Genomic DNA, 14,297 nt, shown 5'->3' on the forward strand with positions numbered 1-14,297 from the left:
GAAACAGACTCACAGACATAGTTATGGTTACCAGGGGCAAAGGGGGTTGGAAGGGATAAATTGGGAGTTCAAGATTTGCAAATACTAACTACTATATATAAGACAGATAAAAAACAAACTTCTTCTGTATGGCACAGGAACCTATATTCAATATCTTGTAGTAACCTATAATGAAAAAGAATATGAAGACAATATATGTATGACTGAAACACTATGCTGTACACCAGAAATTGACACACTATAACTGACTATTCTTCAATTAAAAAAATAAAAAGAAAAACCCAACTTTTAATTTTGAAATACATTTACTTACAGAAAAGTTACAAAACTACTACCGAAAATTAACACTGTTACATACTGATAATTATTCTGTAAGTCTTATTTAAATTTTGCCTGGTTTTCCCGTTAACGTCCTTTTTTCCATTCAAGATCCAGTCTGAGGTACAATTTGCATTTGGTTGTTGTGTCTTAGTCTTCCCAACCTCTGAGAGTTCCTGTCTCTCTTTGTCTTTCATAATTCTGACACTTTTAAAAATAGCAATGGTTAGTTATTTTGTAAAATGTGGCTCAGTGTGGGTTTGTCTAGTGTTTTCCCTTTATTAGAGTGAGAAACACATTTTTTTTTTTTTTTTTTTTTTTGCCAAGAATACTACAGAAGTGATGCTGTACCACTTTCAGTGCATCAGATCAGGGAGTAATGATGTTCCTATGTCTAGTCATTGGTATATTAACTTTGACCACTTGGTTAAGATTGTGTCTACCAGGTTTCTCTACTGTAAAGCTAACTGATTTTCCCTTTGTAATTAGTAAACATCTTGTGGAATGATGCTTTGAGACTGCAAATATTCTGTTTCTCATCATACTGTTGTCCATTAATTTCAGCATCCATTGATGGTTCTTGCCTATAGTTATTATTAATGTGGTGCTTATCTAAGAGTGATTTTTTCATTTCTGTATTCCTCCCACATTTAGTAATTTGAATTCTTCTGTAAAGATGGGGTATCCCTTCTCCCCAAATTATTTATTCAGTTATCTGCTTATGTCAGTATGAATTTTTAGGTATTTACTTCATTCTGTGGATTATAATCCAAATAGTGTCTTCATTTGTTTTGCTGCTAAGTTGTTCTAGCCTTTGTCATTGGGAGCTCTGTCATATTGGCTTTTGAGTACATCCCCATCATTTTTTTGGCATTTTCTTACTAGAAGTGTTGCATTCTTGATTCTCTTTTAGCTTTTCTTTTTTAGGCCCTTTTGCCCTTTGTCTTCTACAAATCTTGCAAATCTTTTCTGACTAAGCCGAAGGCCTGGATATAAGGTAGTAAGACAGGGAAGACTAAGTTAGTTGGACCCTTCATTGGAACAGTAGGATGCTTTTTAAAAGATCTGGTACTACCTTCAGTTTAATTGATCAGTGGCTATGAGGTTTCTTTTTGGGGTGATGGAAGTGTTATAAAATTGATTAGTGGTGATGTTATACAACTCTGTAAATATGCCAAAAATGACTGAATTATGTACCTGTAAGGGTGAATTTTATGATTTGTGTATTTTATCTCATTAAAAAAACCCAAACCTGTGTGCCAGGGATGTTTCCTGGCCTGAGTGTATAGGACATAGAAAAAGGTCTTTCGTTTTTAGTTTATCACAAACATTCTTCTCAGAGATATTGAAGACATGACAGGGGACTGATGGCCAGAGGACTGGGGACTGGTTTATGTAAGATGATAAAAACCTGAACTTCCTACTATTTTGTCAGTATCCTCAGAGAACAGTTTGGTTCAGCAACATAAAGTCACCTCACTTCTTTTCTGTAGACTTCCTCTTTGGTGCTTCCAAATTCCTGAATGTTTAGTTGAGTGTTTAAATGCAAATAGTGGATCTGATGATCAATTTGAAATGAATCCACTAGACCTGGCCCTGTTTGAACTAGCTCTGTGAAAAATATTTGAAATGGCATATAATGATATGCAGTATTTCTGAAATTTGCTTTCTTTAGATTTAAAAAAAGGAATGAAAATACCTCTACCTACAGTAACAAAGTTGCTACACATAAAATGATGTGAAAATCGTAATTAACCTAGGACATTATTGATGCCTCTTATGTAGTACTTGTCTGAAAGATTCATGGAAGTTCTTTAGGGGCTCATTAACAGTTCTTTCTTCCATCAGCCAAAGTGTGAATTCCTCAAGTTTCTATAGCAAAACAGTGGCAGAGTTAGGGAAGAGAATTTGTGTGTATATGTGTGTGTGTATGTGTGTGTGACTTTTGGCACTCTCTTTCTTTTAGATCAGCAGCACTTAGTTATGAGGATTGGGATCCACATTTGGGATTTCTGTTAACTCAAATGGGGCATTACCTGTAGGGCACAGTATACCTGGAAGGAATAAAATGAGGAGACTGGTATTTAGAGGTCACAAGAACCAGTCTCATTACTCTATATAGCTACTTGCCCTTGAAGAGATGAGGTACCAGAGTATCTGTATCCTAGGTCTGGCTCACAGGAGGAGTAGAATAGACAGGCAAGAATCTATGCAATGTAAGTTTTTTTTTTCATAGCAATTCATCTTTATTTCTCTTATGGCAACTAAATCATTCTCCCTGATCTAAGACCATGTGTGTTTCTAAACCCCATTGCTAGGCTATTAAGGACAGGGTTCTTGTTTAATTTATTTTTGTGCCTCCTTCAGATCTACCATGATGCCTTTTGCATGTAGTGTAGGTAAGTAAGGGTTGAATGAATGAATGAATTAGGCGTTTTCCCAGAGAAGGTGCTTGGTTTGGGGATTAACATGGTATGGTCTTATGACTTGGAACATGTTTATTGGTCTGATAGTTTGTTACTGAAATTCTGTTATACATGATTCTTTTAAATGACATTCCCTGACAAATGAATTGACATTTTTGAAATTACAGTCAAGTGTGTTAATAGTGCTGGGTTTACTTTTCTAGGTGGAATATTGAGACCTGGAGGGGCCGAATTTTTAATTTTAGAGAATTAGTCCATGAGCCTGCTGAATGCTTATTAACTCTCTGCTCTATGTTAACTTGGTCACAAGCAGGTGCTATTTGTAAGATGCCATCTTTTGTCTTTTTCAGTGATTTACTAATCTTGAAGGTGTCTCAGTGTTCAGCATTCTGGAGCGATGCCTGAGAGGAAAGCAGAGAGGGCTCACTGCGACCTGTGGCATCTCAGCCTTAGTGTTTCTTTTCAGCACATCATCACAGTGACTCAGCCTTACTGGCACATGGCTGTGCTTGGGGCATCTGCTGTGACATCTCATCCACCCACAACTACCTGTTGCGTTTTTTGGTCCATGTTCTGAATTTCAATACTTAGTTAAAAATAGATACTCAGTGTGCTTGATTACCAAATCGAACAGTTTTAAAAAATAAGCTTTGCAGACTGATCTCAGTTTGGCTGCATTGGTCTCTAGCTGGCAGGCTGAACCTTTCTTTGTTAGCCTTATGCCTGGAAGGAAGCTGCTGCCCTGGGAGGCAATAGTTTAATTTTGAAGATGGGCGACTTTTAACTTTGTAGTGTCTAGTTGTTCAATTGGTTTTTCCATTTCACTTGCTTTTCCATGTTCTTCTGTGATCTTTTTCCTTTTTTCCTGTGCATATCTCTTTCCTTTATTCATTATATAATAAATGTATCTCCAAACAATGTATAGCATTATTTTGTATGTTTAAAAGTGTATATAGGTTTATGCTATATATATTCTTCTGCAACTTGCTTGTTTTGCTTAGCATTAAGTTCCTGAAATCTATTTATAATAACACTTAACAGTTCTAGTTCTTTCATTTGCTTTGCTGTAGCATATTCCATTGTCTGAATATGCCTGTGGTTTTTAATTCACTCTCATGCTGACTGACTGTTATGTTGTTTTAAATTTCTTTTGACAAAGAATGCCATACTGAATATTCTTCTACCTTCACTCTATATCTAAGAATATTTTCTGGGGCAGTCTTTTGAATTGGTTGTGTTTACCTATTTTTGGTTGTAAAATCAGTTGAATGAGTCACCTCAAGATTTAAAAAATGAATGAGAAGAGAATGGAACTATCAGAATGTGTCACACAGAGGAAGACTAAGCACTGCTTTGTGAATTTTCCTTTCAATTGAATAAGTGTGTGTGCACCGGGTCACAATGTAACATAGGTGTGTGATGATCAAAAAGTTTGAAAGCTACTCCTTTAGAGTATATTCCTAGAATAGAATTGCTAACTCTTAGGGTGTATGGTGTTCCATTTTATTAGATACTGCCAGGTTGTATCAGTATCCTTCCACCAGAAATGGATGGGAGTTCTCATTATTCTGTAGCCTCAACAATACTCTGTGTTGTCAGACAAATTTTTGCGAAGCTGATGGGTGTGAAATGATATCTCATTATGGTTTTAATTTGTATTTGCCTGATTACTAGCGTAGTGAAGAATTTTTTCATATCCCTATTGTGAATTCAGATTCCTTCTTTTGGGAATGACCTTTGCCCATGTTTGAAGTAGATTGTTTGTATGTTTTAAATCGATGTTAAAATATTCTTTACATGTTTTTGATATTAGTCTTTTGGCAGTTACTTATATTACAAATATCTGCATTTAGTCTGTGGCTTATATTTTTAATTTGATGCTACTGATGTCCAGAAGTTTTAATTTAATTAAGTCAAATTCATCAATATTTTCCTTTTTAGATTTGTACCTCTGTGTGTGTGTGTGTGTGTGTGTGTGTATGTGTATTTTTAAGAGAGAAGAGGGAGCACTTCAAGAAATTCTGTCCTATCCAAAAGTCATACATCTTTCTCTAAGAATTTTTAAGTTTCCTTTTTCAGCCTTTAAATAGAAATTTTTTTTTCTATAAAATATGTTGTAAGATAGGAATTTAGCTTTTTTTTCCCAATGGATACTTGGTTGTCTCAGCATCATTTATTTGAAAGGTCATCCTTGGCCTGTGGCTCTGCAATGCTACCTCTTTTATTATAACAAGTTTCCATCACACATGAATCTGTTTCTAGGCTTTCTGTCCTGATCTGTTGGCCTCATTGTCCTTGTGCCAGTGCCCACTGTATTAACCATTACAACTTTATAGTGTGTCCTGGTAGCTGGAAGGAAAAATTCTCCTCATCCATCTTGTTCTAATTCTTAAAACTTGTCTTGCTTAACCATATATCCTAAATATTTTTTGATAACCTCATTTAAATAGTTGCATACTGTTCTATTAGGATATACCATAATTCAGTTAACAAAACCCCCTCATTTTAACTCAATGAGAAACGGAAATGAAGGGAAACTGACCTGGTAAGGGCTAATTGAGAATTGATGGTCAGGAAAGCTCTCTCTGAGTCATGAAAGATGAGAATAATTCAATGTGAAGAGCTGGGGAATTTGGTGTAAAGAGACTATCATGTGCAGAGGCAGGAGAAAATTCACATGCTTGAGGATCTGCAAGGCCACTGTGGTTGGAATATAGTCAGAGAGTATGAGAGGGAAATAAGATAAGATTCTAAAGCTAGTCAGGAGCCAGATTTTACAGAGCCTGGTGGGCCATATTTGGAAACCTGGGTTTCATTCTGGATTGAATGAGAAGCTATTAAAGGATTTTAAGCAGAGTAACATGATCTTATTTGTATTTTAAAAAATCACCAGTTGATATTTGGAAAATGACTTGTGCAGAAAAAGGTAGACTAGTTAGCTGTCTGTTCCAGTAGACCAGGTGAGAGATGATAGAGTCATCTGGTGGTGGTAATGGAGATGGAAAGAAGTGAGCAGATTATGAGTTTATTTAGAAGGTAAAATCATGAGTGTGTTTACTTTGGGGTTTGAGAGAGAATCAAGAATGACTTTCTCTTTCTTAGCTTGAGTGAGTGGGTAGATAGGCGGTCAAGCCATCTGCTGAGACAGGGAAGACTGGTGGAAGACCTGCTTTAATCTGGATTGATTGTTGTCTAGATCTGCCGGCAGCTACCATTGTATCATTGTATCTTTCCCTTTGCCTCTTTCCTGTGTGGAATCTCGTATCTTACTTCTTGTTTTATCCTCTAGCTTTGTTGGAGCTTACACTCCAATAGCAATTGTAAGAATGGGAGAAGAGGAGGACAATTTTTGAGTTCCTGAAAGTCTGAAAATGCTGTTATTCTGCTTTTAAACTTAATTGATAATTTGGGCCAGTACAGAAGTATAGGTTGCACATATCTTCCTTTTGAATTTTGGAGGCCTTGATCTGTAATCTTGGGGACCCTCAACACATACTGTTGTGGTTTCATGGATGCAGTATCTTCTCTTCTCTCTAGGGATGTTAACTATAGTTTTTTTTTTTTTTTTAAGTTGAGGTAAAATTGGCTAAATGTTTACAAACCATTTCTTCTATACCTTGTGCTATCTCTGTTTTGCTCTCAATCTTTCATGTTGGTGGCTTTTCTCAACTTGACGATTCTTGGCTCTCCATGTCTATTTTTTTTTTTTAACATTTTTTATTGATTTATAATCATTTTACAATGTTGTGTCAAATTCCAGTGTTCAGCACGATTTTTCAGTTATTCATGGACATATACACACTCATTGTCACATTTTTTTCTCTGTGAGTTATCATAACATTTTGTGTATATTTCCCTGTGCTATACAGTGTAGTCTATTCTACAATTTTGAAATCCCAGTCTATCCCTTCCCACCCTCCACCCCCCTGGTAACCACAAGTCTGTATTCTCTGTCTGTGAGTCTATTTCTGTCCTTTATTTACGCTTTGTTTTTGTTTGTTTGTTTGTTTTTGTTTTTGTTTTTTAGATTCCACATATGAGTGATCTCATATGGTATTTTTCTTTCTCTTTCTGGCTTACTTCACTTAGAATGACATTCTCCAGGAGCATCCATGTTGCTGCAAATGGCATTATGTTGTTGGTTTTTATGGCTGAGTAGTATTGCATTGTATAAATATACCACATCTTCTTTATCCAGTCACCTGTTGATGGACATTTAGGCTGTTTCCATGTTTTGGCTATTGTAAATAGTGCTGCTATGAACATTGGGGTGCAGGTGTCATCCTGAAGTAGATTTCCTTTCTCCATGTCTATTAAAGAGTGAGGCTCTAAAATGTGAATTTGAAACTCTTTTTGCATTGGTGGGCTTTTCAACTACTGAGCCTCACATAGTGTGATTGTGATTTAAATTTATCTCATATATATTTGATCTTCATCTGCCATTCCAGACTCACAGCTCGAAAAATGCTTGGAATTTCCTAAGTGATAAGAGCATTGAGGTAATGTTTGTTTTTTTGTCCTCAGTTCCTGAAAATGCTTCAGGGAAGGTAAATTTTGGTCTCCACCCAAGGATGGGAACTGATTGCCAGGAGAACAAACCATATGTTTAGAGGGTTAGAACTTTCAGTCCCATCCCTTGACCTCCAGGAAGGGAAGAGGTGCTGAAGGTTGAATCAGTCACTAAAATGGGCCAGTGATTTAATCAACCATGCCTATCTAATGAAGCTTCCATAAAAACCCAAAATGTCTGACTGTTGATTCATATCCTTTAATGTCCTTTTATAATGAATCATTGGTCTAGTGAGTAAATGTGTTTTCCTGAGTTCTATGAGCCATCCTTGCAAATTAATCGAACCTGAAGAGAGGGTTGGGGGAACCTCTGATTTATAGCCAATGGTTAGAATTATAGGTAACAACCTGGGCTAGGGACTGGCGTCTGACATGGAGGGTGGTCTTGTGGGACTGATCTCTTTACCCTTGGAATCTGATTCTGTCTCTGGGTAGATAGTGTCAGAACTGAGCTGAATTGTCAGAGACCCTACTGGTGTCTGAGAATTGCATGTTGTGTGGGGAAGCCTCCACACACACATATTGGAATTGGGTCCAGGAACCCTTTTGCAGGCAGGGAAAAAAACCTGGCCTTTTTATTAGGTGATTGTCAGATTCATTAGCTGGATATCTTCTTTCTGGGACTGTAAAAAGTAAAAGTGCCTGTTTGGATGCAATTATTCCTGTGTGTCAGCAAAATTCCAATTATTGGGCCAAAGAGTATATAAATTTTAAGACTTTTGATGTATTTAATATATTGATTCATGCTATTTATATGTAAGGATATATAAATATATACATACTTCCTCCAGAAATGTATTATCAATTTATACTCCCACTAGTAGTATGTGAGGATGCTAGTTCCTCTAGTTTTGATAATATCAGTATTATAAATTTTGTAAGATTACTTGCTAATTTATTAGATGGAGGCGATATTTAATTGCTTTTTTATTTTGCTGTATTTATTGATGTGTGTGTGTGTGTGTGTGTGAAAATTACCAATTCATGACATTTGTCTATTTTTCTGGTGGGTTATTTGTCTTTTTCTTATTGATTTGTAAACTTTTTATATGTTCTGAAGATTAACCTTTTGTCATAGATATTACAAATTTTTCCCCCACATTTTCAATACTGTTCAGTTAAATTAATTAATTTATTCAATATACAGAATATCTTCAATATTACTCATTTTTGAGGCAGTAATAAATGTACAGTGTATAAAAATAGAAAAGATACAAAAAGGGTATAAACAGAAAATGTCTCCTTCCTATTCCTTTCCCCTAATTTTCTTCTCTGGAGGAAACAGAGGCAGAGAGTTGAGGAAGCCTGCCTTCCAGGGCCGGCTAAGATGGTGTGCAGGCTAGATTAGGGAGCTCTGTTGGCGGGTGGCGAGCTAGTGTGGGCAGTGGGTGAGTGGGGTTGTGGATATTACGGGGCAGAATTTTGGCTAGGGTTCAGGGTTCTTACCTAGGTACCAAATCATCTAGAAACCCACTAAACAGTGCATGGTATTGATATCTTGAGTGCTGTTACCATGTTCATCTTCCAGGAATTACTCCTTGAGCTTTTTTAACCATTAGAAACACAAGTTCTTCACACTCCTCATGCCCCAGCCCATACTCTTTTCTTCTCTTAGATCTTTGTCTTGGGTAGCTGCCTGTCCATTCTTTTTTTGATTATAATAGCATAACACAGTAATGTAAATAATGTTAATTAAACACTTAATATGTCTTTTAATGTTTCAAAAAACTGTCACTTGTTTTATATTTTGTACTTAGGATTTTGAGGGAAAAAGTCGAAGTGGTGATATTGGCTTTGACCCAGTGTACTCTGAAATCACTGGCCTTGGGAACTTTTGCTAGGATTCCAGTCTTCCCACAGCGTCTGGGATGGCACGTGCTAGGATAGATCTGAATCTGGAGTTTTAGATAATTGTCAGTCTTGGGCTTTTCCTGCCCTGCAATGACTTCATTTCAGGGTGGCTTCATTTGGTCTGGAAGTTGGGGTAGGAGAAGTGAAGGGAAGTAGCCAGTCTAGTGTGTAAAGGAAAGAGGGTAGAAGATTGATTTAGTTTATTCCTAGCTCCACTTTGCATTGTTTAAGAGAACCAAAAAGATCACTCCTACTGTTATCTTTTGTCCTTTCTATTCTGTGCAATTTAAGGGTGGTATTATTTAACTAGTTTTTGTTTAATTAGAATGACAATTTTGCAAAATTCTTTAAGATTGAAGTGAGGGTTTTGTAATACATTTAATAGGGACATAAATTTGTTTTAGGTCCAAATTCACTATTCCTATGCCATCACTTAACATGTTAAAGGACTCCTTATGCCCATGTAGAACAGCCGCCTTGTTAGTTTCCATGTTGCTTGAGTAATCTTGTTCTTTGGTGCCATGGTCTTGAAAAATAATTTCGTAATTTCCCTTTTCAGGGCCACATTTCCTAAGTAATTTGATTATCTTTCTCATGGCATGTTATGAAAGTTGTTTTTCCCATTGACCTTGCTTCTCTTGACTTTTTGAAGAATGTATCCTTTTTGTTTTCTGAAAAAGTTTTTATCTCAACCTTTGTTCTTGTCAACTTATTGATAAGAGATCTTGAATCAAGTGGGAGTTTTGGGAAACATTTTCATGTTCCACTGTTAAGTAGGTATAATGCCCTCAGAACAATTGTTGTTTTTTAATTTTTAATTTTTTATCTATAGACTTCTAGGACTTTTTCAGTTAAAAAACAATGACAATTTTTGTGATTCAATAAAGTATTAACATGTAGGTTCAATTTGGGGCTTAGCACATACATTTTTTTTTAAATGTGGTAAAATACACACAACATAAATTTACCATTTTCACTGTTTTTAAGTGCACAATTGGGTGGCATTAAGTATAATCCCAGTGTTGTGTAGCCATCAGCGCCATCCATCTTCGGAACTTGGTTAAACTTGCAAAACTGACACTCCGTGCCCATTAAACAATACCTTCCCATTGCTCCCTTCCCCTAGCCCTTGGCAATCACCATTTTATTTTTTTGTCTATGAATTTGACAACTTTAGGTACCTCATATAGGTGGAATTATGGAGAATTTGTCCTTCTGTAACTGACTGTTTTTTACAGAGCATAATGTCTTCAAGGTTTGCCCATGTTGTAGCATGTGTCAAACTTTTTTTCCTTTTTAAGGCTGAATAATATTCAATTGCATGTATATGCCACATTTTGTTTATTCATTCATCCATCGATGGACGCTTAGGTTGCTTCCACCTTTTGGCCATTGTGAATAATGCTGCTATAAACACTGGTATGCAAACATTTGTTTGAGTCCCTGTTTTCAATTCTTTTAGGAATATACCCTAAAGTGGAATTACTGGATGATATGGTAATTTTGTGTTTAATTTTTTGAGGTATCTCCATACTGTTTTCCATGGTGGCTGTCCCATTTTACATTGCCACCAGCAATGCACAAGGGATCTAATTTTTCCACATCCTCACCAACACTTGTTGGTTTCTATTTTTTTTTAAATAGTCATCCTAATGAGTATGAAGTGATATCTCATTGTGGTTTTGATTTGTGTTTCCCTAAAGATGTGGAGCATCTTGTCATGTGCTTATTGGCCATTTGTGTAACTTATTTGGAGAAATGTCTCTTCAAGTCCTTTGCCTATTTAAAATTTGTTGTTGATGTTGTTGAGTTATAGGGGTTCTTTTTATATTCTGGGTATCAAATCCCTTATCAGATACATGGTTTGCAAATATCTTCTCCCATTCCATGGGTTTTTTTACTCTGTTGGCAGTATCTTTTGATGCACAAAATTTTTACTTTTGATGAAGTCCAGCTTATCTATTTTTTCTTTTGTTGCCTGTCCTTTTGGTGTCATTTCTAAGAAATTATTGCCAAATCCAATAAAGCTTTCCCCTTATATTTTCTTCTAAGAACTGTATCCTTTTAGCTCTTATGGTTAGGTCTTTGATCCATTCTGAATTTGTAATTAAAATTTTTTGTGTATAGTGTAAGATAAAGGTCCAGTTTCTTCTTTTCTTTTCTTTTCTTTTGTTTTCTTTCTTTCTTTTCTTTTGTTTTCTTTCTTTCTTTCTTTCTTTCTTTCTTTCTTTCTTTCTTTCTTTCTTTCTTTCTTTCTTTCTTTCTTTTTCTTTCTTCTTTCTTCCTTTCTTTCCTTTCTTTCTTTCTTTTCTTTCTTCTTTTTGCATGTGGGGATTCAGTTTTCTTAATACTATTTGTTGAAAAGATAGTCTTTTCCCCATTAAATGGTTTTGATACCCTTGTTGAAAATCATTTGACTGGATATATGAGGGCTTATTTCTGGGCTCTCTATTCCATTGACTTGGTCTGTATGTCTGTCTTTATGCCAGTACCACCACACTCTTGAATACCGTAGCTTTGTTTAAGTTTTGAAATCAGAAAGTGTTACACCTCCAACTTTGTTCTTCTTTTTCAAGATTGTACTGGGTATTAGGGATTCTTTGAGCTTCTATTTGAATTTTAGGATGGCTTTTTCTATTTCTGCAAAAAAAATGTCATTGAGATTCTGGTAGAGATTGCATTGACTCTGTAGATTACTTTGGGTAGTATCAACATTTTAACTATATTAAGTTTTCAGTGACCACAGAATATCTTTTCATTTATCTATGTCTTCTTTAATCTCTTTCAGCAATGTTTTGTAGTTTTGGGTGTCCAAGTCTTTTGCCTCCTTGTTTAAGTTTATTCCTAAGTATTTTATTCTTTTTGATACTATTGTAAATGGGATTGTTTTTATAATTTCCTTTCCGGAATGTTTATTGTTAGTATATTGAAATGCAACTGAATTTTGTGGGTTAATTTTGTATTCTGCAACTTTGTTGAATTTGTTTATTAGTCTTAACAGTTTTTTTTCTGGTGGAATCTTTAGGGTTTTCCACATGTAAGATCATGTCATCTGCAAAGAGAGAATTTTACTTCTACTTTTTCCATGTGGATGCCTTTTATTCTCTTTCTTGCCTAACTGCTCTAGTTGGGACTTCTAGTACTATTTTGAGTGGAAGTGGTGATAGCAGGCATCCTTGTCTTGTTCCTGACCTTAGAGAAAAGGCTATCAACCTTTCACCGTTGGTTTTTATTTTCCCTTCAATTTATTTTTCAGTAAATCTAATATGTTTATTTTAAGTTAAAAATAAGACATAGATCATGTGACTCATTCAGGATTGTTGAATGGCTTCCCTTTGCTCTTAGAATAAAACCCTCAGGTGGTAGAGCCTGTGCTTTGCATGCATGAGGTCCTGTTTCAATCCCCAGTACCTCCATTAAATCAATCAATCAACCAACCAATCAGTCAGTCAGTCCACCCCCCCATCCAAAAAAGAATAAAATCCCCAAATGTGTACTGACTTACTGTGTGATTGGGTGCGTCTCCCCATTCAGCCTCATCTTATGTTGTTTTCCCCATGGACTGACTTTCTCTCTGATCCCAGAAGGCCCCAAGGCCTTTTCCATCTTGGGGTTGTTGCTCACTGTCTTCCTTTTCCTGGGTCATTCTTTCCTCTCCTGTTTTGAATTGTCTGATTTTTACAATGCTTCAGATTTGGCTTGAATGTAGCTTTTCAGCATTTCAGAGGGCTCTCCTAGCCCCCATCAAAATTAGTTCTCCTGGCTGTGTTCTCTTGTATCATCTTCTTTTAGCACTCACTCCCATTTGAAATTATGTTCACAGCTGATTATTTATTTAATGCTGTGTCTTACACCAGATTTTTAGCTCCGTGAGGGCAGACACTGTGCCTATTTTGTTTAGCATCTTTGTATGTGGCACAGAGGAGGCACTCAGTAAATACTTGTTGAAGCTCTAAGAAACCATGCTCTGAATGGAGTGATCACAGTGGCCCAGCACTGGGAAGGGCACGTCACTTAGAAGTGTTGTCTGTACTGCCAAAGTGCCAAGCTGGAGGGGTATTGATCAGGACTAAATGGCAATCTGCAGAATAACAGGTATTGTATGATTGTGTTTATGTGCAGAAGTCTTCTATATGTATAAACCTATGTATATCTAAATGTACAGGGAAAGATTTGGAAGGATATTTAGCAAACTCAATTCAGTGATTGACCTGGAAGAGGGAAGGAGTATGAACAGTGAAGGGATACTTGGTACTTTCATTTCCATATTATTAGAATTTCTTTTTACAGTGAGAGATTTTTATTTGTATAATTTATTATACAAAAAAGGTGAATTTGGCTTAAAAGCAGTTTCTGCTGTAGGAGCCCAGTGGGATGTGACAGCAGCAGGGGACATTTGTATTAGTATTAGCAGAAAAGACAAACGTTGGGATAGAAGTCATAAGAAATGGACTTAAGGAAGAATGAAATTCAAAGGAAAGCATCTTTGTCACTTCTTTGTGCTCTTCCTGGTATAGGTTTATCATCAGGACTTCGTGTGAGTATATCATTTATATTGTAGGAATGACAGAACTTTCAGTAGCATTCCTGGAAAGAACATAAAGTTGATTTTACTGTGAATCAGATAGTGGATACTGACCATGGCTAACAGTGAATTCTGAGCTCTAAACAGACAATATCTTTCTATCCTCCTGCCTATCTATTTATCTGTCTGCCTATTTATCCTACAAACAAATAAGCAGTAAATGAATTTAGCATTTTTGAATAGTATAAAGCTCTTTTTTTTCATTGGCTGTCTTGGCCATCAGTAAATCTGTGAGGAATGTTTTTCTAATCATCCCTTAAAAAATTTTTTTTTTAGATGTTATGTGAGGACATAAGTCTTGGGGAGGTTAAGCAGCTCATCCAAGGTTACTTAGTTGGTAAGTGGTGGAGGACAGGAGTGGAGCCCAGATCATCTCTATCAGCTGTTATTTATTTATTGATTTTTCAGGAAAGCATTGGCCAGAAAAAGAAAGGAATCACTTGTCAATACAGTATACTGTGGAACAGGTGTTTCGGCCATCTACACTTGTGAAATATCTTTAGATAAGAATGCTAAGAAAACCCATCTACTGTATAGAATTCAGATAG

General features: G+C 36.0%; 1 protein-coding gene across 6 annotated transcripts in view; it reads left to right on the plus strand.

Annotated features, from left to right (window-relative positions):
* Positions 1-14,297, plus strand: part of BABAM2 (BRISC and BRCA1 A complex member 2) — a 444,883-nt gene that overhangs the window by 93,734 nt on the left and 336,852 nt on the right. The window lies entirely within an intron of this gene.

The sequence above is a fragment of the Camelus ferus genome, chromosome 15 (assembly GCF_009834535.1).
Source record: "Camelus ferus isolate YT-003-E chromosome 15, BCGSAC_Cfer_1.0, whole genome shotgun sequence".
Lineage (NCBI taxonomy): Eukaryota > Metazoa > Chordata > Mammalia > Artiodactyla > Camelidae > Camelus > Camelus ferus.